The 24588-nt window shown below is 36.3% G+C and overlaps 1 protein-coding gene and 1 pseudogene across 9 annotated transcripts in view; one reads left to right on the plus strand and one right to left on the minus strand.

The window, feature by feature from the left end:
* Nucleotides 1-24588, minus strand: part of Map4 (microtubule associated protein 4) — a 163494-nt gene that overhangs the window by 115406 nt on the left and 23500 nt on the right. The window lies entirely within an intron of this gene.
* Nucleotides 2193-2673, plus strand: LOC114090071 (deoxyuridine 5'-triphosphate nucleotidohydrolase, mitochondrial-like; annotated as a pseudogene).

A 24588-nucleotide genomic window follows, 5' to 3' on the forward strand; every position in this document is an offset into this window, starting at 1 on the left:
ATGAAATAAAGTAGCGTGTAAAATCAGGAAAGGGTAGGAATTTGTGCTAACAATTCTGTAATTATGTATTTACAATATGTGTTCCTCCCAGAAGATCTAATATAATAAACATGCAGTAAATACACCTTCATCCTGCTAGGTGTGCTCTGTTCTGTATCATGACACAAGCCTTTTCTTGCTGGGAGTGATGTATGGCCAGCTGAAAGTACCCTCATGCCTCTTCCACTATTGGTCCTAAGCACAGAATCAGCACTGAGATAAGAGTAGTTTGTCCCTTTTGAACAAGAAAGAGAAGATATAAACTTTACAGGACTACTTAGAAGGCATTTTGTAGTAATAGTAAATATTTTACTTTAATGTATAAATACCTTACAGATGCTTAGAAGTAAAAATAACATCGGGTAAAAATTAAAGAGAAAAATCAAAGTAAGCTTTTAAGTTTTTGTTGTTGTTTGTTTGGTGGGGGGGGCCGGTTCTAAGAATTTAACCCAGGGGCAATTTACCAATGAAATATACCCCATGTCCATTTTATTTTTTATTGAGGCAGGGTCTCACTAAGTTGCTGAGGCTAGCCTGAAACTTATGATCCTCCAGCCTTCTTAGCTTCCCATGTCACAGGGATTACAGGGGTGCACCACCACTCTCAATTTTTTTTTTTAAATGGTGCTGGTGACATTTTGCTAAGCAAGTGCTTTTGTTAACATAATTTTGAACACTTTATCTTAAATGAAGATAGAAAACAGTTAAAAGTAAAAATCATTAAATGGATTCTTATTTTACATACACACATATGTGTATACATGCTAAAATTATATAATATTATATATTCCAGAAGAATTACCACAGAATCATTAACTGTTCAGGACAGGACTGAGCAATTACATATTTTTTTTTTAATTTTACTTATTTATTCACTTTAGTTGTTGATGGATTTTTTTTTTATTATTTATATGTGGTGCTGAGAATCGAACCCAGTGCCTCACACATTCAAGGCAAGTGCTCTACCACCGGACCACAACCCCAGCCCCAGCAATCACAGAAAAGTTGATTTTGAAGGGGACCTACAATTGAGAGTCACTAAATTAATCAACAATCTGCATAATCCATTCAACATAAAATATTCACTGAAATTAAATGTAACAGTTCTTCTACAACTTAACATTAGACACTTTAGACTCACTTTGTTAGAAGTAGAGCCTGAGAGGGATTTCTGTAAAAGTGACCTTTTGAGGGAATATTCTCAGGAGAAACCTATGTAAAGCAAGAAAAACTATGGTTTTAGCTGAAGTCTAGTCTCTACTTGTTCCATGAGAAGCTCTGAAAAACAACTACACATGAAGTCAATACCACATGACCAGGGGTCACAGTTTCATATCTCTTATCAGACAGTCATTGGCTGAGGGCTGTGTGAAATCTGGGTTAGAACCTCCCAGACATCTCTGAAAAAGGTGGCACCTAACTACTGTGGACCTGACAATTAACACCTCAGCTGGGGATGGGGGAGCAACTGGCTGGTAAAGGGGTTCTGAATATTACCAGCACTACTAAAAAAGTTCAACCATATAACAAAAAGGCATATCAAATTGGCTGAGGTATATAAATATCAAGCAAAATAGACTCTAAGAAAATAAAAAGATAAACACAAAATGACAAAAATTAAACAAGATTTAGCAATACTGAATATTATACTTATATAAAACTTACAGAAATATGAGGATAAACAGGTGAGGAATATTTTAAGACACACCCAATAAAGGAATACCATAATATATATATTGCTCAGAAACCAATATAGCATACAGATAAAAATCGGTTAAGTTGGGGCTGGGGATGTGGCTCAAGCAGTAGCGCGCTCGCCTGGCATGCGAGCGGGTTCGATCCTCAGCACCACATACAAACAAAGATGTTGTGTCTGCCGAAAACTGAAAAATAAATATTGAAATTCTCAAAAAAAAAAAAAAATCGGTTAAGTATACACCTTAAGTATAAACCTTAAGGTTTGAATAACCTTAAGGTTTGAATGAATGTTTATTTATTCATTTTGGTTTATGATGTTAGGGACTGAATCCAGGGCCTCCCTCACACATGCCAGGTCTATATTCCTGGCCTCCACTTATTTTTAAAATCAATGTATATGTGCTCTCTTCTCCGGTCTCTGGTCTCTTCATCTTCTCTTGCCTTCCAGTGCTGCCATGCCCTGTTGTGAAAAAGTAACCGGCATCTCCCCCAGCAAGCGGCCCGCATGCGGACGAGGGAGGCTTGCCGCTCCGCTTTGTACGACTATTGGAGCACGCCATGGCCCCCACCTGGGGGTCCCCACTGGCCGTGGGCTATGACCTGTACAGTGCCTATGATTATATAGTACCACCTATGGAGAAAGCCTTTGTGAAAACAGACATTCAGATAGCTCTTCCTTCTGGGTGCTATGGAAGAACAGTTCCACGTTCTGGCTTGGCTGCAAAATATTCCATACATATAGGAGCTGGTGTCATAATGTTGGTGTTATGTTATTTAATTTTGGCAAAGAGAAGTTTGAAGTAAAAAAAAAAAAAAGGTGATCAAATAGCAGAGCTCATTTGTGAACGGATTTTTTATCCAGATATAGAAGAAGATCAAGTGTTGAATGACACTGAAAGGGGTTCAGGAGGTTTTGGTTCTACTGGACAGAATTAAAATATAGGACAAGTATAGAAAAATGTTACTTTCTCTTAAAAATAAAGACTTTCTGTTTAGTATTTTGCACGACTGTAAAGCTAGCTTTAGCTTCTAAAAGTTTATTTTTTTACAATAAATGAAAGAGTTTCTTTTTTAGTATCACATGGAAACTTTCTTGTATTTTTTTCAGTTTATGGTTGTATGTAAATCTGTGGTAACCTAACGCAAAATTTTTAAAATCAAATGTACATTAATATCAAATTTTTTAAAAAATGTTCAATAAATTATATCCTTTCAAATAAAATAAATGTATAGGTCTTAGAGCAAGTTTTGATTTTAAAAATCATTATTGTATAACCCATGTTCATGAAGCCTATCATAAGGCAGCTGGAAAAACCTGAAAGAACTTTTTAAATATTTTATAGAAAATTCTAACACACTACAAATACCCCATGAGCTAAACCAGAAGAGAAATTTTAAAATACTTAGAAGTGAACAACCATAATGCTTCACAGCAAAGCTATTATTACTATTGATTATAAATTGTTGATAATATACCCTTGATAACAAAAGCAGACAAAAAGAATGGCAGAAATTATAAGCTAAACTGAACTAAAAAACTTAGATCAGCTGAGCACAGTGGCGCACGACTGTAATCCCAGCAGCTCCGGAAGCCGAGACAGAATGATCCTGAGTTCAAAGCCAGCCTTAGCAACAGCGAGGTGCTAAGCAACTCAGTGAGATCCTGTCTCTAATAAAATACAAAATTGGGCTGGGAATGTGGCTCAGTGGTTGAGTGCCCCTGAGTTCAATTCTTGGTTAAAAAAAAAAAAAACACCTTAGATCAAGGGGCTGGGGTTGTGGCTTGGTGGTAGAGCACTTGAATAGCATGTGTGAGGCACTGGGTGTGCTTCTGAGCACTGCATATAAATAAATGAATAAAATAAAAGTCATCAACAACTAAAAGAAGAAGAAGAATTGCAAAAAAAGAAAATAACTTAGATCAAGTATCAGCGGACACTTTCTGAAAACAGATAGCAAAGAGTTTAAACTTTGTGGTACATATAATATTTATTTATCACAACTACAGGTAGTCTTTGTTTTGCAAGGTTCTAATATGTATGTATTTCAGTTACCATGGTTCAATTAAATAATATCAGTCCCCAACAGCACAATTTGAATTTTAGTTACCACAGTATATTAACTGTAATTGACAAAGTACCAAATTTGCTGCCAGTACTTGGTCTACATAAGTACACTATATAAGTAACACATGTGGATCAATCTTTACTTGTCTTAAAGTATGCCTGTGATTGGTTACTGTGTCTGTTATTCAGTTTATGCACAGGCAGCAAAGTATAGACAATGTCATTTCCTCATCCTCAAGTTATCAACCCATATGACAATTTTCAAAAATGGGTAACTGGAGCTGGGTTGTGGCTCAGTGCTACAGCTCTTGCCTGGCATGCGTGAGGCACTCAGCATCATATAAATATAAAGATACTTGGGGCTGGGGATGTGGCTCAAGCGGTAGCGCGCTCGCCTGGCATGCGTGCGGCCCGGGTTCGATCCTCAGCACCACATACAAACAAAGATGTTGTATCTGCTGAAAACTACAAAATAAATATTAAAAAATTAAAAAAAAAAAAAAAAGATACTGTGTCCACCTAAAACTAAAAAATAAATATTTAAATGGGGGGGGGGGGCTGGAGATGAAGCTCAGTGGTAAAGTGCCCCAGGTTCAATTCCCCGAACCATCCAAAAAAAAAAAAACTTTAAATAAATGACAAATTTAATTTCAACTTTTTAAAAAATGTTCAATAAATGATATCATTTCAAATTAACAAAATAAACCACAACCCCAGCCCCTTGATCTAAGGTGTATGTAGTATGTACTAGAAGTCTCGATATTTAAAGATGTTAATTATCCCCAAATTGATCTACAGATTCAACATAATCCTAAGTAAAACCCAATAGCATTTTGTTTTGTTTTGTTTTATTTTGTTTTTGGTCCTGGGGATTGAACCCAGGGGTGATTAACCACTGAGCCACATAAATCCCCAGCTCTGTTTTTGAATTTCATTTAGAGACAGAATCTCACTGAGTTGCTTTGGGTCTCGAGAAGTTGCTGAGGCTAGCTTTGAACTTGAAATCCTCCTACCTCAGCCTCCTGAGCCACTAGAATTACAGGTGAGTGCCATAGCACACAGCTCAATGGGTTTTATTCTATTTAAATCAAATTAAAAAGTTGATTCTCTTGGACTGGGGCTGGGGCTCAGCAGTAGTGCACCTGCCTGGCATGTGTAAGGCACTGAGTTGGATTCTCAGCACCACATATAAATAAAGGTCTATCAACAACTTAAAAAAATATTTAAAAAATTTTTTTAATTCTCAATTTTAAGTGGAAATAAAAGGAACCATGAATAGCCAAGACAATCTTGGGGAACAAATTTAAATTAACTCATTAATGGATGGAACTATATCAAAACACTGAAAATTGATGACAGTTTCTCACCTAGTAATTTAGCAATTTCCTATGTTTAAACTTTAAATAAAATAACAAAGACATTGTAGTGCCCAGCATAATCATCAGAAAATGGACAATGCAAGAGAACAGTTTCAAGACAGAACCATATATATGTAAGTACTGTTGTATTAGTAAGTTTTCCAATACTGTAAAAAATAATACAGGTTGAAAATTCCATAAAGAAAACAAATTTAGTTCATAGTTTGGGAAGCTAAAAGTACAAGATCAGGAAGCTCCATCAATTCAGCCTCTGGTAAGGGTCCCTTCCTTAGCTGGGTCACCTCAAAACAGGTGGCATCATGGTGGGAGAATGTGTGAGCAAGAAAGAGATCACGTGGCGCAAAAGAAAGCCAGAGCCAGAATGAGGAGGGATCAGTAATGACCACCTACTAAGCCCCAATTCTTAAAGGTTGCACCACCTCTGAACATCACCATACTGAGAACCAAGCTTCCAACACATGTGCCTTTTGGAGGTACAGACCAGATCCAAATCATAGAAGATACTCAACAAATGGGACAATCAGAGCAGTGGGGGAAAGAATTGCCTTTCCAATAAATGGTGCTGGGTTCAATGGGTATTGAGCATATTAATAATAATAATAATAAATTCCAGATAAATGGCAGGCCTAAATATGGAAAGTAAAATGATAAAGCTTCTACAAGATAATATGGAAAATATGAATATCTTCATCATCATGAGAGGTACAGAAGAGACAGTCAAGATGGAGACATTAGAAAATAAAAATACCCCTAAGCTGTAAAATTGTCTTCTTTTTTTCTAGTAGCAACACTCAGATATTAGGGAAAAAAATAGTGATGGCTTTAAAACTGAAAAGAGCACCTTGAGGGGCTGGGGCTGTGGCTCAGTGGTAGAGTGCTCGCCTAACGTGTCAGGCACTGGGTTCAATCCTCAGCACCACATAAAAATAAATAAATAAATAAACAAAATAAAGGTATTGTGTCCATGTACAACTTATAAAAAACTTAAAAAAAAAAAAAAAGAGCACCTTGAAGGTATAACTCATTGGTAGAGCATGTGTTTGTTTAACCCACAGGAGGCTCTGGGTTCAGTTCACAGCACCAAAAACAAAACAAAGAAACAGATTAATTTTTTTTTAAAGTTGCACATCTTTTTTTTTTTAATTTATTTATTTATTTATTTTTTTAGTTTTCAGCGGACACAACATCTTTTGTATGTGATGCTGAGGATCGAACCCAGGCCGCATGCATGCCAGGCGAGCGTGCTACCGCTTGAGCCACATCCCCAGCCCCGAAACTCAGATTAATTTGAAGCTAGCTTTTCATACTTTATCCATCTACTAAATGACACACTGTAAATCTATGCACTATTTATGAAAAAGAATTAAGAAAATGAAAAATGTCATGGAAAAGTCTTAGTATACAAGAAAGAAAATCGAAATGAAATCCCAGAATGATAATGTTCTAGATCTAGAAACAATTTATCCAAAATTAGTCTTTCAACAAACAGTGTAAGTGTATGATTCTAGACATGAAGGGCAATGGCACATTTTAAAAAACAAATTAAAAATGGGGGAGGCACAATTTATTGAAAGGGGACCTACACAAGAAAGTACTGTTACAAATATAATACAAACTAGATTGCGCCATTATTTTACACTAATTACATATTTTAAAAGTCCATTTAAGGGGTGGGGATTGTAGCTCAGTGGTAGAGTGCTTGCCTAGCATGTGTGAGGCACTGGGTTTAAGCCTCAGCACCAAATAAAAATAAAGTTAGTGTGTCCATCTACAACTAAAAATATTTTTTTAAAAGAATGCATTTAATATTTATACTTGTGTATGTGTGTGTGTGTGTGTGTATGTATGTATGTATGTATCTATAACACATCACAGGGGGAGAAAAAGAGAAGAGGGAATGAAGAGGAAGGATGGTAATGATTCTAAAACAGCAGCTTAAATAACTGAAAGAGTTTTGCTGACTCTCCATGTTTAATTTTAAGTAGGCAGAGGCAAAGAGATCTTTGCCTCCTCACTGGAATGTGCTTCTCTTTTGGTTTGAAAGTCTACATGTGCTGACCTTTAAAAGACAGTATAAGGTCTGTCCGTTCTCCCTTCTGCTAGTGGGCTGATAGACTGAACATGGGTGGACAATAACTTTATGGCTCTGATGTTGGCTGTGTTTAGTATTCTATTGTATTTCTTATACAAGCACTGGGAGACTTTTGCAATATAAGCATTTTTAATCATTCAAAAAAAAAAGTAAGACTACTGAGATAAAGTAAAATTTTAAACCTTAAATGAAATCACAAATAAAACTAACAATCACCTGGGAAAGAAAATTCTCCTAAATATAATAAGCACCAGAGTTTTGACTTACAAACTAATTGCTGCCAAGAAATTTGGAAGTAAATTCTGAGCAATCAAGAGCAAAAAAGCAACATGCAATAGGAGAAAGATTTTGGTGCTGAATATAAAAATCAAAGAATGTTGGGGCTGGGATTGGGCTCAGTGGTAGAGCGCTCGCATAGCACAGGCAGGACTCAGGTTCGATCATCAGCACCACATTAAAAAAATAAAGGTATTGTGTCAACCTAAACTAAAAAAATTTTTAAAAGTTAAAAAAAAAAAGAGCTGAGGATGTAGCTCAGCAGTTAAGCACTTGCTTAGCATGCCCAAGGCCGAGTTTGATCCCCAGCACTGCAAAAAAAAAAAGTGCATGTGCTTTACATTATATTTAGCCAGATGCAGTGAGTGGCACACACCTCTAATTCCAGCAACTCAGGAAGCTAAGGCAGAGGATGGCAAGTTCAAGTCCAGCCTCAGCAATTTAGCAAGACCTATTCTCAAAATACAAAATAAAAAGGGTTGGGGATGTACCTCAGTGGTAAAGCATCCCTGGGTTAAATTTCCAATACAAAAGAATTTTTTTTAAGTACAAACTAAAAGGACAGTAACAGACATGAGCAATCTTGTTTCTTCTTTCTAGTACTCAAAAGATAGCATTTCCTCATCTCCAAAGAAGTTGAGACATGTGACTGGGTTTCAGTCAATGCAATGTGAGCTGAACTAATACGCCTCACATAAAACATTTTATCAGAGTCTCCTTCCTAGTGTAACAGGGGTTCACTTGATGCTTTGGCTATATCCCTTGTGAATCTGAAACTTACATGTTTTTTTCCTTTTTCCAAAACTTCTACCTGACCTTCTCCTTTCTGATCTTCTTTTCTCTGATCTTCTCCTTCCTGATTTCTCCTCCTTAATCTCATTTTCTGGGCTGGGATTGTGGCTCAATGGCAGCGTACTTGCCTGGCATGTGTGAGACACTGGGTTCAATTCTCAGCACCATATATAAACAAATAAATAAAGGTCTTAATCTCATTTTCTTTGAATCATCTCTTTAAAAACCTTGTTCCTATGGATGGGCAGAATCACAGCCTTTGGGACAGGAGTCCCCTGTGTTTTTCCTTTGCTAGCAAAGCAATAAATCTTCTTTTTCTCAAAAGCGTTGTCCTCGTTACTGGATTGGCATCAGGGACAAGGACCAAGCTTTGGACAACACTATAGTGCTCTTTGCTGTCACAAACTAAATACAAAGGATCCAGTGGAAGGCTCCAAAACAACCCATAGAAAGAGTGAAAGTCCTCAATAACAAGTCAGGGGCTGGGGTAATGGCTCACTCAGCAGCAGAGTGCTCGCCTCGCATATGCAAGGCCCTGGGTTCGATCCTCACACCAAATAAAATGAATACATAAAATAAAGTTATTAAAAAAAATAACAAGTCAAACACTCAGACTATGATGTGGGCAAGAAATAAACCTTTAATTGGGTTAAGCACCAAAATGGTACATAGGATATCCTAACTAAGCAAACATCTTACATATCTAACATCCTCATTTTACAAATAAGGAAACTGATAAAGAGCATTCCAAAAATTGCATTACTTGGGAGGAAACCAGATCTCCTGACCTTCCTATTCAGGAACTTTACAGAATAGATTTCCATTACATTCAGAAGTAAAAACTACTGGCACATGCCAGTAACACCAGCAAGTCAGTAAGCTGAGGAAGGAGGATCATTCAAGGTTGGCTTCAGCAACTTAGCAAAACCTTATCTCAAAATAAAAAAATGAAAAGGACTAGGGATGTAACTCAGTGGTAAAGTGAACTTGGATTCAACCCTCAAGTACCAAAAAATAAATAAATAAAATAATAACCACTGACAGATCATCTGCTCTTTTCATAACCTCTGCGATAGCTGAAATATTTATAATATCTTGGGCCAAGACACTTCACTTTGCAAAAGAGAAGAATTAAACAAAGTTCTTTTTCAATCTATCATTATATGATCTGACTGTTTAGGTTAACAGGATTTCTGCATCTATTAGGTAGAACCATAAAAAATTGTTGACATTTGAGCTGGGGTTGTGGCTCAGAGGTAGGGTGCTCGCCTAGCATGCACAAGGCACTGCGTTTGATCTTCAGCACCACATAAAGTAAAATAAAGACATTGTGTCCACCTATAACAACAACAAAAAAATTTTTTTAAATTGTTGACATTTGATCATTTTCTATTTACATGAACATCAATTTCAAATGGCTTGGCCTAATACTAAGTGCCAAGCACCATGTTTTTTTTTTTTTTTAAAAAGTACTAATTTTTATGAAATATGCATATATATATATATATATATATATATATATATATATATATATATATATATATTACACACATACACACACACCCTTTTAAAAGAGAAAATAGTATGCTGACTTAAGAGGTTCCTAAACTTGCCACTAGAGCAAAAAAGCAAAGGCTATAACTTTGAAGAGAAAAACCTTTTATATATACACTTCTGAATACACTTCTGAATACTTATAGGTATTGCTATTTACAAAGAAACTACACAATTTCATGAATAATGAATAGTTTTAATGAATAAAAAGATCAGAATTAAAACATTTGGCCAAATAAGCATTATCTAAAAATCATTGTAATTACTGTAAAAAAATTATAATTACTGTAATTACTGTGAAAAAATTATTTATTCCATCCATTTAGATTTACCTGTTTTTGTTTTGTCTTCTTTTAGTATTAGAAATTGAACCAGGGGTGCTCTATCAATGAGCTACATACATCCCAGCCCTTTTTATTTTATATTTTGAGACAGGATCTTTCAAAATCCCAGGATTGATCTCAAACTTGCAATCCTCCTGTGTTGGACTCCTTAGTCACTAGAATTATAGACATGTACCACCGTGCACAGTTTAGATTTAATTAAGATTTTAAATTGTTTGCCTTGTCAGGTTCTCAGAAGCTGAAAATACTAGTAAATACTTTGACATTCCTACAAGAGTCTATATCATGAATACTCACTTTACATTCCTCTCAAATACAAAGGTTTCTCTTAAAAAAAAAAAAAATTGGCAAGCTATACAAAACAGGAATTTAGATTGGCCTTCCAGACAGAGGTGTGTTTCTTACCAAATCATGTTACATAAAGATACTTTATTCCAAAGATAACACCAAGACCAAGACCAAATAACATATTTTTCCAAAAAACTTTATAGCCAAACTATATAAGTCAAGGGATGATTAACTTATATTCTTAGAGTACATGGAAGAATTTGTCTTTTAAGATTTTTCTAGAAGAATCTTAGACTCTCTATAAACCACCAGCTTGATAAAAAGTTAAGCCAAAGGAGGAAGTAACTGTGCATAATATTGTAGGATGACTTAAGGCTAATTAACAGCAAAATTGAAATCTGAAAAGCAGTCATCCTACAATATTATGCAATTAATTGTAAGCAGTGAACACCAAATATTTAATTACTCCAAATACAACTGCCAGAAACTAACCAGTTAAAACTAAACACGATGAAATAAATCAAACTATTAAAAAAATGTTCTCACCAGACACAGTGTTGCATGCCTGTAATCTCAACAGCTTGGGAGGCTGAGACAGAAGGATGGCAAGCTCAAAGTTAGCCTCAGCAATTTAGCTAGGCCCTGAGCAACTTTGCAAGACTATCTCAAAATAAAATATAAAAAGGGCTGGGGATGTACCTCAGTAGTTAAGGAAGAAAAAAAAAAAAGCCTCTGTACCAAAATAAAAGTTCTCCATAACTAAGAAAATACTGCTGTCAGCTTTATTATTTCCACCCACCAACATGACTGCCCCCTCAAAACTCCACCTATCAATACAGCTTTCATCCCATCAGAATCAATTTTACTGGAAAAAACAAATATAATTTATCACCCATCAGAATGTGAGCATCCGCCAAAAAACGACAGGAGCAATAAGAATGCTGTGTAAGCCAGGCATGGTGACATGCGCACATAATCCCAGCAGCTCTGGAGGCTGAGGCAGGAGGATCATTGAGTTCAAAGCCAGCCTCAGCAAAAGCAAGGTGCTAATAAGCAACTCAGTGAGACCCTGTCTCTATATAAAATACAAAATAGGGCTGGGGATGTGGCTCAGTGGTTGAATGCCCCTGAGTTCAATCCCGGGTGAGGGGAAAAAAAAAAAAAAAGAATGCTGTGTATTCAGGAAGGGCACAATGACACATACCTGTAATCCCAGTGGTTCAGGAGGCAGAGGCAGAAGGATCTTGAGTTCAAAGCCAGCCTCAGCAACTAAGTGAGGCCCTAAGCAATTTAGGAGCTGGGGATGTAGCTTAGTGATAAAGTTCCCCTGGGTTCAATTCCAAAAAATTAAAACCTCTACACTACCAAATTTAAACATTTCCTAATGGTAATACAATCTTGGCTGTGTTTTATTGCCTTGGTTTAACTAAATCACAAAGTCAGTAGACAGGAAAGATGGGGGTGGGGACGTGGAATAAACTAAGAAACCAGTGCTAATTCCTGTAAAGTATAAACAGAACTTGATCCACACATCCAAAAAGTCTTACTTCCCCAGGAAGCAATAATCACTAATTCTCCTTTCAAGGTTCTAGTCAGAATTCTAGTCCTGACACATCTGCTTAATGGAAAGATAAGAATACATACATACTTATTCCTAAAATAGCTAAAAAAAAAATAAAGAAGGCTCAATTAGGGGCTGGGGTTATAGCTCAGTGTTTGAGGTCTTGCCTTGCATGCGTGAAGCACTGGGTTCAATACATAATTAATAAATAAGTAAATAAATATTTTTTAAAACCCATTAAAAAAAGAAGGAGGCTCAATTAGAAATGAGACTAAACATTTTTTCCTTCAAAATTAAATTTTAATTAAACCTTGGAACACAAGGTTTAATTAAAATTTGGGGGAATACCCTGCTATGCACTGAACATACCTAGCACCAGATCTTGGGTTCAAATACCATTCTCTGATAAAAAGGAACAGGTATAGTTTGGAGAAATGATTAATTCTAGGACTAAAACAAGAAATATTCAAGATGAACCTGATAATGCCAGAAAATTAAAAAGTTCTAAAAATGAATTTTAATTCAAAGGAACATGAGTCAACTGAAAGAGTTTCCAATGGCCAAAGCTAGAATGCTCTGAATAAAATAAGGTCTTATTGGACAAATACATTGCACAAATAATAAAATAAATATGCATGGGCTGGGGATATAGTTCAGTGCTTGACTAGTGAGAGGCCATGACTTCTATACCTAGCATCACAAAAAGGGAAAAAAAAAAAAAAAAAAGATGAGTCCATACTGGTATAAATAAATGAGTGAATAAATAGTGAGAGGTGAGAGAAGACATAAATCTCCTAAGAAGAATTTCAAATAATGTACTTGCTCCATCCACCTTCTAGGAAGTAGAACATAATCCCTCATTCTTGTGTGAAAGTGTGATAGCAGTGTGACCTCCTTCCAAAGAGTACATTATGGAAAGAAGAGAAATAGAAACCTAATACTGACTAAGCCAAGAGATCAGATCAAGATTAGTATCAAAAGTGATGTCAGGTTGATAGTATACACCTTGATATAAAGTAATGAAGAGTGCCACTTTACCTCTGTGATCCTCTTCCTGAAAACCATATCCCCAGTCTAATCATGAAAAAAGATCAGACAAATCCCAATTGAAGGATATTCTATAAAATATCAGACCAGAACTCCTCAAAACTGAGGAAACAGGAAAGTCTGAGAAATGGTCATAGCCAAGAAAAACCTAAACATGACAACTAAATGTAATTTGGTATCCTAGATAAGATTCTAGAACAGAAAAAGGTTGTTTAATAAAAACTGAAGAAACATGCCAGGTACATGTCTATGATCCCAGCAACTCAGGAGGCTGAGGCAGGAGAATCCCAAATTCCAGGCCAGCCTCAGCAATTAAGACTGTCTTAATATAAAAAAATAAATAAATAAAAAGGGTTAAGGGTGTAGTTCACTGGTAGACCACCCCTGGGTTCGATCCCAGTAACATGAAAAACATTTTTTTAAATCTGAATAAACTATGAATATTAGTTAATAATAATGTACCATCCTAATATTAGAAGCTAATGAGACTGGGTGCAGCGGCACACACCTGTAAATCCCAGAAGCTCAGAAGGCTCAGGCAGGAGGATCGACAGTTCTAAGTCCAGCCTCAGCAAATCAGCAAGGCCCTGAGCATCTTAGCAAGACTCTGTCTCAAAATAAAAAATTTTAAAAAGCTGGGGATGTGACTCAGTGGTTAAGCACCCTGGGTTCAATACCCAGTGATATCCCCTACCCTGCACTTCCAAAGAATGTTAACGACAGGAGAAACTGAGTGTAGAATATATGGAAACAATGCCATTTATTGTTTCCATATATCAAAATATATCCTTACAGGGCACAGTGGCATATTCCTATAATTCCAGTGACTCAAGAGAGCTAATTTCAGGTCAGCCTCAGTACGGAGACCTAAGTTGCTGGGGATGCATGTAGCTCAGTGGTAAAGCACCCTAGTTCAATTCCTAGTACAAAAAAAAAAAAAAAAAGAAAAAGAAAAAAACCACCCTCTGGGCCTTATTTGCAGAAATTTCTTAAATACAGAAAAATATAAAATGTTCATAAAGCTTCAAATCTTGAAGTTCTATCACTGGTACCCTTGGAAACCAATATAAGACAACAATTTGAGTAACCAACTCTAACAAGTGCTTACTCATATTCACAAAAACAAAACAAATCTTAGCAAAGTGAGCCTAACATGTCCAACCAAATCAAAAATTTTAGAAAAGGCATTTGAATCAAACCTCACGGTTTTACAAGTGAGAAAAGAGCTCAAGCAATTAACAAAGATACTTATTCAAGATCATCCTTGATTCTCAACTAGAACCAGAATTTCCACTCTGTCTTATATTCCAACCAGAGAACAAGATATCATAAACGGTTTATTCTGATCAGTTCCTATGCTAACTTAACTGTCAAGATCAATAAGACAAGTCCAATTATACCTATGTAATGGAAACAGTACCAAATAGCAATCCTTTTCAAATGGCATACCCACCTCATGTGTATTTTTGTTTTCTGTAAGTTTGTGCCACTATAGTCAACATACATCATGTGAAAATTGAAGCTGTGCCTAATGCTCCTAGATATCCAAACTAATTCTATACAAACATAAAGCAAATATGTTAGTTTCTAACTAACCTAGCATGTGCGAGGCCCTGGGTTCGATCCTCAGCACCACATAAAAATAAAGATATTGGGTCCATCTACAACTAACAACATTTTTTAAAATATTAGTTTCTTATATTAAGGACTTAGTAATCAGTCCTAAATAATTTTTGTTTTTTTTAACTAAGGTGAAATTTGCATAACTACAATTTACCACTTTAAAGCCTACAATTCTGTGGCCTCCCAACACTTCTCTCTAGTTTCAAACTGTCCTTAATAATTTTTAATTAGCAATGCATTTAAGATGTGATGGCCTAAAAACCAAGGTTCCAAACTTAGGTATGCCTTGAGGCACTTTTATTATTCTAATCTCCTTCTACACATGGCCAGCCAGAGTGCACAGATTGTGCAAAGTACCTTTCACCTTTTTCCACATATCATTAGTATTCTATCACACAGAAAACTCATACTACCTTCCCTGAACAGAATCACATAGTCATGCTTATTGTGTGGTTAATCTATCTAACAAGCCTTTTGTCTCAACAAATATTTAGGACATTACACACTATTTAGAAAGAAATGATCTCATTCTACTAACCCAACAGCCAGCTTTATCAAAAAGCTTTTTGTTACAAGCTGTGATAACCCAGGGAACCAAATCTATTTTTACTGTTCTGGCAGGGAAAAGGAAAAGAAATCATAGGGGAAAACTGCTAATATAGCAAATCCTACTTGTGCTCAACGAAGGCCTGCCTTTACTGAGCTTTGTCTCTAGCAGAGGAAATGACAAATAATTATCATAAGTGCCAAAAGAGAAGTACAAGGTGGAGATCTGAAGGATGAATAAAGAAAGGAAGAAAGGAAGGAAGGAAGGAAGGCATTGTGTTGTGTCTATCTACATCTAAAAAATTAAATTAAAAAAATCAAGAGTTAAGTTAAACAGTGCTTGTCTTCCAATGTAACCCACATTTCTTAAAAAAAAAAAAAAAAAAAAGTGTTTAGACTCCAGAGTCTAATCCCTTTACATGCACTAATTCATTTCCTATGCTGAACAACTCTAGAATATGGATACATTATCCCCATTTAAAATAAGGACATCAAAAGCACTTAAGAATTTACATAACTTGCCTAAGGATACTCAGCTAGTAAACTAGTGGAACCCAACTCTTAAATTACTATGAAATACAGTTTTTATAGCAAGCTCCAGGCAAAGCTAAAAGAACATTAAATATACTGACTGAAAAGCCAGAAGGTATATAAATATATAAACCCTCCATCACCTCCATTCACACCCACATGCCCACATCTAGGCCAAGTAACCAGCTAGATTCCTTCACCAATACTGCTACTGATCTGACTCCCAAATATAAGGTATCTTTCAATATCTAGTGAAAAAGTAAAACTGCTAATATTAGCATTCACCTAGTATTAACTTAATTCTTAAAAAAGGGAAAAAAAGTTATTATTCATCATTCATCATATTCTGGGTACTCAAAGCACACAGATGTGCCTGCTGTCTGCTTGGCTCCAAGCAGGCACCTCCTGGGTACTGTCATATGTGAGGCTATGACCAAATGCTGAAAAAAGGGTATGCAACTCCAGATCCTTGTCCAGTCTGTTCCCCTTCTGCTTCTATAATCAGGGTGCTCAAAACAGATATCTGTAATCACAGCTAATTAGGAGGCTGAGGCAGGAGGAACACAAATTTGAGGATAGCCTAGGCAACTTAGCAAAATTAAAAATGTGAAAAGTGCTCAGTGGTAGAGCACTTGCCTAGGGCATATGAGGACCTGGCTTCAATTCCTAGTACAAGGGAAAAAAGTTTTCAGTTTTCCAACACTGAAGAACTCCAGAACATACCTCTCACAAAGGATTAAAGAAATCATTCCTCTCCAGAAGAGAAAAAGAAATATAAGAAGTAGCTGCAAAACCCCAATCACTACTTTGAGGATGTAAAATGTGCAGAATGCTAAAAATCATCAGTCTTTGAATTCGAGTCGTTTTGGATGTTGGGTGCTCCACTGTCCTCTGACAGACTGTAGGAGAAAAGCAAGCCTCACAGAAGGATGCTCCTCCAGATGGAAGTAGCACTAAAAGCACTCTGAATGAAAAGGAGTGAAAAGGCATCCCAACAAACATACTGTGGATACCAAAATAAACAGTTTTCAAACTTTAATATACACATCCCCTGAGAAGACGGTTTAAAATAGATTACAAAGTTCTACTCCCAGCATCTGATTTGGCAAATCTAGGGAGGGGCATAATAATTTGTTTCACACTAGCTCAAATGGTTATGATACAGATGATATATAAAACTACCCTTATCAATACATATCTGTATAATTTAATCTTAAAAGCCATAACTTGAATTCCTTTTGACACTAAAGGTTAACCAAAGTATTTGCTGGGGGACTGGGGTTGTGGTTTAGTGGTAGAGTACTTGCCTCGCACATGTGGGGCCCTGGGTTTGATCCTCAGCACCACATACACAAAAACAAATAAAATAAAGGAATTTAAAAAAAAAAAAAAGCATTTGCTGGCAAACTTAATAGATTGGTTTTTAATCTGAAAGCTGTTTAGCTCAACAATTCTTTTCATAGACTTTCTCTAAAGCAACCTGGTAAACCAGCAAAATCTAACCATTCTTTTAACTATAGACCTTAGCACCAAGAAAACAGAAGAATGATAAGAATGAAAGGAATTTTTGTTGTCAAGTCATCTGCTTTATAACTGAAAAGGCTTTTGAAAAACCAGTCACATTTACCATACAAGTGACATATGTAGTCATCAGTTTGGAACCCCAAAGTACAAGCGAACTATAGATCCAAAACAATCATTAACAGTTCAACATCTGACCCCAAAGTACTTGAAAGCCATCGCTGAAATAAAGCTTTCATAAGAGCACCCTACAATACAAACCTCTACTCTTTAAACCAACAATAAAACTCTTGGCTTTTTAGGATTTTAAATTCAACAAAATTGATATAAAAGAGCACCAAATGCTTATAATAAAGAATCCAAAATGAAATTAAGAAAACAGTTCCAAGCCAGGCCCAGTGTAATCCCAGCAGCACTCAGAAAGCAGGAGTGGAAAGATGACTAGAGGTCAGGAGTTCAAGACCAGCCTGGGCAACACAGCAAGATCCTATTTCAAATAAACTCCTGTAATTTCAGCTAATCATGAGGATGAGGCATGAGAATTTAACAAATTTTGCTGAAAGAAATTAAAGATCTAAACAAATGGAAAGGGATATCCTAATTTCATGGGTCAGAAGACATAACAATAAGATAGTCATAGTCCCCAAATTGATCCAGAGTCAATGATCTCTATAAAATTCCATCATGAAGTAAAAATAAAGTTAAGAAACACATACTTCCCAATCTCAAAACATACTACACAAAGCTACAATAATCAAGACAATGTAATATGTAGTCATAAACATAAACATAAAACAATGGAACAAAGTAGAAAGTTCAAAAATAAATCTTCACAGTTAAAAATTAACTCAGTTAATTTTCCACAAAAGCGGCAACACAATCCAGTGAGGAAACAATCTTCAACAAATGGTGCTGAGACACCATTTTATAACCATTTTATAATTACCTGAGTTAATTTAAAATTTGGCAACACACTGTCTCAAAATTTTAAAAACATAAAAAAGTATAAAAAAATTTAAACTTTATTTAGAGTCTTGCTAAGTTGCTTAGTAGGTCCTCACTAAATTGCTGAGGCTGACTTTGAACTTTTAATCTCCTGCCTGAGCTTCCCAAACCGCTGGGATTACTGGTGTGTGCCACCATGCCCAGACCCTTCTTATTTTTACAAGATAATTTTTTTCAGTCAATAAAATCTTTTTAGCAAAGTTTGCCAAAAGAAACAAGCTTGGTTGTAGATATAAAAACCTCTGCAATAAAACGTTACTTACAGGGGGCCGGGGTTGTGGCTCAGTGGTAAAGTGCTTCCCTGGCACCTATGAGGCCCTGGGTTCAATTCTCAGTACCACATTCAAATAAATAAATTAAATAAAGGTCCATCAATGACTAAAAAATATTTTTTTTAAAAAAGTTACTTATAGGGTGACCCTAAAAGCAAAGGAGAAAAATTAAGCTTTCAATAATTAAGTAGACATTCTTTTTTGGGGGGGGTGTGGGGGTTGAGTACCAGGGATTGAACTCAGGGGCATTCAACCACTGAGCCACATCCCAGCCCTATTTTGTATTCTATTTAGAGACAAGGTCTCACTGAATTGTTTAGCACCTCACTTTTGCTGAGGCTGGCTTTGCACTCCAGCCCTATTTTATATTTTATTTAGAGATAGGGTCTCACTGAGTTGCTTAGCACCTCACTTTTGCTGGGGCTGGCTTTAAATTTGAGATCCTCCTGTCTCAGCCTTCATAGTTAGTTGCTGGGATTACAGGCGTGCACTACCATGCCCAGCACACATTTTTCATTTTGCACCATGGTATGAGACCATAAAAGTAACTGCAAAAATCGAACAATGCAAAGTGATCATAATAATAAGACAAATTATAATTATTTGTTCATAAGACAAATTATAATTGTTCTGTAATCTCTATAAAAAAAATTTCTGAAGCCAGGCACAGTGGTGTGTACTTGTAATCCCAGCTACTCAGGAGGCTGAGGCAGGAATATCATGTGCCCAGGAATTCAAGATGAGCCTGGGCAACACCAAAATCGCATCTCAAAAAACTTTTTTTGTTGTTCAAACTTCAGAAACTGTTGTTATGATGGGCAGAGTGGCACAGCAACTTGGGAGGCTGAGGTGGGAGGACAGCAATTGAAGGTTAGCCTTGACAATTTAGCAAGACCCATCTCAAAGTAATTTTTAAAATTTTATCTATTTATTTATCTAATTTTATGATTCTGATGATTAAACCCAGAGACACTTTAACTCAGAGCTACATGCCTAAACCAAAATGGCCTAGAATTTATAATCCTCCTGCTTCAATTTTCTGCGTTTTTATTTTTTTTAAGTACTGGAGATTGAACACAAGACACCCTTCGCCACTGAGCCCCATTCCCAGTTCTTTTTTAATTTTCATTTTGAGACAGGGTGTATCTAAATTATTGAAGCTAGCCTTGAACTTAACAATCCTCCTGCCCCAGCCTCCTCAGTCACTGGGATTACAGGCCTCTGCCTCTACCCTCAGCTCAAAAATTAAAAACTTTTAAAGGGGTTAGGGATATACTTCAGTGGTAAAGTGCCCAAGTTCAATCTCCAGAATCAGAAAAAAAAAAAAAAAGACAAAAGAAAAATAAACTGTTTTAAATACATAGGAAAACAAAAAGAATAGGGAAACTAATATTTAGTATAAAAATTAGAAACATTGAACTGTTAAAACTCTTTCTAAAAAACTTAGGAGTAACCACCATTTGATCCAGTTATCCCACTTTTCAATATACACCCAAAGTTAGACTTAAAATCAGCATACTATAGTGACACACCCATATCAATGTTTATAGCAGATCAATTTACAATAGCTAAACTATAGAACCAACTCAGGTGCCCTTCAACATACAAATGGATAAAGAAAATGTGGTACATATACACAATGAACTATTACTCTACCATAAAAAAGACATTAGGACTTTTGCTAGTAAACGGATGGATCTGGACACTATCATGCTAAGTGAAATATGCCAATCTCCCCCCTCCCAAAAAAAAAAGGTCAAATGTTCTCTCTGATACGCAGATGCTAACACACAATAAGGGTGGGGAGGGAAGAAGTTCAGTGAATTAGACAAAGGAAAATGAAGGGAAAGGAGGGGAGATGAGAACAGAAAAGACAGTAGAATGAATCGGACATAACTTTCCTATCTTCATATATGAATACACCACCATGAAACTCCACATCATGTACAGCCACAACAATGGGATCTTAATTAGAATAAGTTATGCTCCATGTATGTTTAACATGTCAAAATACACTTTACTATAGTTTGGATAGTGCTTGCCACCTTTTCCTTGTTTAATTTATGATATGTAACAGGCTTTTTTCCATATCTTAGAAAATTGTCACACCTGTTAAAAGTTTGGAACACCTTCCAAAATTTTATCTTTTATACTTTCAATGTCACAGAAATATCCTCTAGAGTTCTTTTAATGTAAAATTTCTTGCCAGCATCACTTCCTCTGGAAGATCATATTTTTCACCAACCCACTTTCTTCCTTTATGAAAATTAGCTCACCTTCACTAAATTCTATTTGATTCAAATCAAATATTTCAAGTGGTGGAATGCATTAACATTCCCACAGTGAAGTTTCTTCTGTAACTCCATTTAGGTTCAATTTTAATTTTACTTCCAGTGTTGTTACTTTTGATTCTTTGCTGTGTTTTCATCTTTGTTGGCTAATTCCTTCTTTCAGCTATCCATTTTTGTAATTGTCACATGGGTTTACCATTGGAAGATGAGGAGGTAACAAGCTCTGCCCTGCTGCTTCTTAATGAACTGAATAACAGATACATAGACACTGAAAGAAGTAACATAACTGATCACTGATGTTGAGGAACACTTGCTATTTATGTAGTGATTTGTGAAGAGAAGAATTAATAGTGAATCCTGTACTTTAGGCAATTAATACACAGCAGAACCACAAAAAGCAAGGACTCCAGCTGGAGTTGTAGCTCCGTGGTAGAGCGCCTGCCTAGCGTGTGTGAGGCACTGGGTTCGAATCTCAGCACCACATATAAAGAAAGAAATAATAAATAAGTAAATAAATGGTCCATTAACAACTAAAAAAAATTATAATTTTTTTTTTAAAAAGCAAGAACTTCCTGTATGTCAAATCACAGAAACTGGGCACTTAAAAGCCTCTTTCTAGCACTGCTCCTGCCTGTAATCCCAGCAGCTTGGGAGGCTAAGGCAAGAGGATCACAAGTTCAAAGCCAGCCTCAGCAAAGGCAAGATTTCAATGAGACCCTATGTCTAAATAAAATACAAAAAAGGGCTAGGGATATGTCTCAGTAATTGAGTGCTCCTGAGTTCAACCCCCAGGACTCCCCCCGCCAAAAAAAGGCTCCTTCCAGATAATATAATCTAACCACCAAGTATCATGTGGACCCTTGAGGTGCATGACTGGTGACCATCTACTGCGTATTTGACTACTTCAAGTGATAGGTGTTACTTCACTGTCAAACAGCTAGGGAAAAAAGCCCCCAAACCAGCATACTGGTTAAGAGTACAGGTCTAGAATCAGACTGCCTGACTGGCTCTCCCTCTGTCAAGCTAAGTTAAATTTAGGCAAGTTAGGTAATCTCTCCATGACTGTTCCTGCATGCACAGAATAGGTATGTTAAGAACTACAATCATGAAGTTGTTACAAAGTCTAAATGAGTAATCCATGGAAGAACATATTATTTCTAGTACACAGCAAGTATGAAGTAAATGATAATCTATAAAATTAATCATATCACAATCATCATCTATAGAGTACTTGGTTTTCTTTACCCACCCCCATATGTCTTGGTTCCAAATCCTCTTCCCTTACCTGGACTCTGCACTAGACTTTTATTATTTATTTATTTATCATTTATTTATTGTACTGAGGATTGAACTCAGGGACACTTGACCACTGAGCCACATCCCCAGCCCGATTTTGTATTTTATTTAGAGACAGGCCCTCATTGAGTTATTTAGCACCTTGCTTTGTGCTGAGGCTGGCTTTGAACTCCCAATCCCCCTGCTCCCAAGCCCAGCTGTACCACTCTCTTAATAGAACTCTCTGACAGTCTCTCACCCAACTCTCCATTGTGGTTATCTACCTCCCTAAAAATAAAATCTGACTCTCTTCCCTCCCCCAAACAATTCAGCCTAAAGTCATCATTAGGTAGAACTGGCACAGTAAGGCCAGGAGCTTTGGTGCACACCTATAACCACAGCAGCTCAGGAGGCTGAGGCAGAGGGGTTCTGTGTTTAAAGTCAGCCTCAGCAAATTGGTGAGGCCCTAAACAATTTAGCAAGACCCTGTCTCTAATTTTTTTTTGTTTTTTTAATTAAATGGCTGGGGATGCTGGCTTGAGCATTTGCTTGGCACTGGGTTCGATCCTCAGCATCACATAAAAACAAATAAATGAAATAAAGATTAAAGTCTTTTTTTTTTTTTTTAAGTTTTTAAAAAAGTGGGTTGTTGAGGCTGGGGTTGTGGCTCAGCAGTAGTGTGCTTGTCTAGCATGTGTGAGGCCCTAGGTTTGATCCTCAAAACCACATAAAAATAAATAAATAAAGGTGCAAAAAAAAGTTATGAGACAATTTAAAAGGGGTAGGGGGTTTGCTGGGGACGTGGCTCAGTGATAAAGCAACTTTGGATTTAATCCCCAGCACCAAATAAATAAATAATAAGTCAATCTAAGAGAGGTGGGATTAAGGCTCCACTTTAAGAAAACTGAGCTTATGACAAACAGACCCAATAACACAAGTAGATTGATTCATTCATTCATTTTTTTCATTTATTTATGGTACTATGGTACTAGAGATTAAACTCAGGTACACTTTACCACTGAGTTCCAACCCCAGTCCTTTTTATTTTGAGATAGATTCTTGCTAAATTTCCCATGTTAGCCTTGAACTTGTGATCTTCCTGCCTCAGCCTCTGGAGTCACTGGAATTACAGGCATACAACACGGCAGTAAGTAGATCCTTATTCTAACTCAATTGAATAATCCTTATTCCTTGGAAATAGGTTAGTGATTTTGTTTTAGAGTTCATCCTTTTTGTTATTTTTTTCAGTGCTCATTTTCACTGCATTCACTTTCAAAATAAAATTTCATTTAGAATGTCTCTTTTGAACTCATCAACAAAATGAAACTCTCAGTGAGGCCTGATCATTAGTTTCACAAATATTCAGTATTTGAAAAAATGCTCCTTCTCCAACAACACATCTCTGGTTTCTCCATCTCAAAGGGAAAAGAAAAAGGCAAAAACAACAACAACAAAAAACACAGAATATTAACTCTTGAAACTAAAATAGGTTGTAGAGCTGCTCCTGATGCTGTAACCTAATCATAATGCACGCTGATAATCTCCCATTACACCAACATAAGAAAGGTACAGATAACAGACAAGCCACCACCTTCTTGAATTACAATCTCATGTACTTGCTTTGGATGTTGGGCCTGGTTACCCAAAGCCAGCATTTGGCAACATCTAGTAAGAACCAGGTAAAAGCCTAAAATGAATTACCTGGTAAAGCAAGGTTACACAGCACTGTACAAAGAACACACATTTTATCATCACAAAGATCTAGATTTGAACCTGTCTTCTTATTTTCTGTGTAATCGGGTCCTCATCTTCTCTGACCTCCACCATCCCAAGTTTATATAACAAAAATGTCTACATAGATTACCAGGACTGAGCTGAACAATGTATAAAACACCCCAGTATAATCTTGCCTTGCCTTGGATCAACCAAAAGTATATGACAAAAACTTGTAGGGAATTATAGTGATTCCTTGAAGTGAATTTTATACACACACACACACACACACACACACACGAAATGATCCTTTAAATCTGCTTATATCTACTCTGGTTTCCTTAATCACAGTAGTGAAAGAGCAAGAGTAGGAAAGAGAAACTTCAGTTTTAATTTAATATTCCTGTACTATTTTATTTTCTCAATGTTGTTTAATTTGAGTTTCCAACAAATGCTTTTGTAGGGGTTTTTGTGTGTGTGTCTTTTTCCTTTGGCAGTGCTGGGAACTAAAAAACACCCTGGGGGCTAGACCTATAGCTCACTCATAGAGTGCTTGCCTAGCATGCACAAGGCAAAGTTCAATACCAAATACCAGGAAAAAAAAAATTTCTTTTTCATGTCTATAATACATTTCAATTCCATCTGAGGTTGAAAAATACCTTCCTAAACAAATTA

Source organism: Marmota flaviventris, chromosome 1, assembly GCF_047511675.1.
Source record: "Marmota flaviventris isolate mMarFla1 chromosome 1, mMarFla1.hap1, whole genome shotgun sequence".
In the NCBI taxonomy this organism is placed as follows: domain Eukaryota; kingdom Metazoa; phylum Chordata; class Mammalia; order Rodentia; family Sciuridae; genus Marmota; species Marmota flaviventris.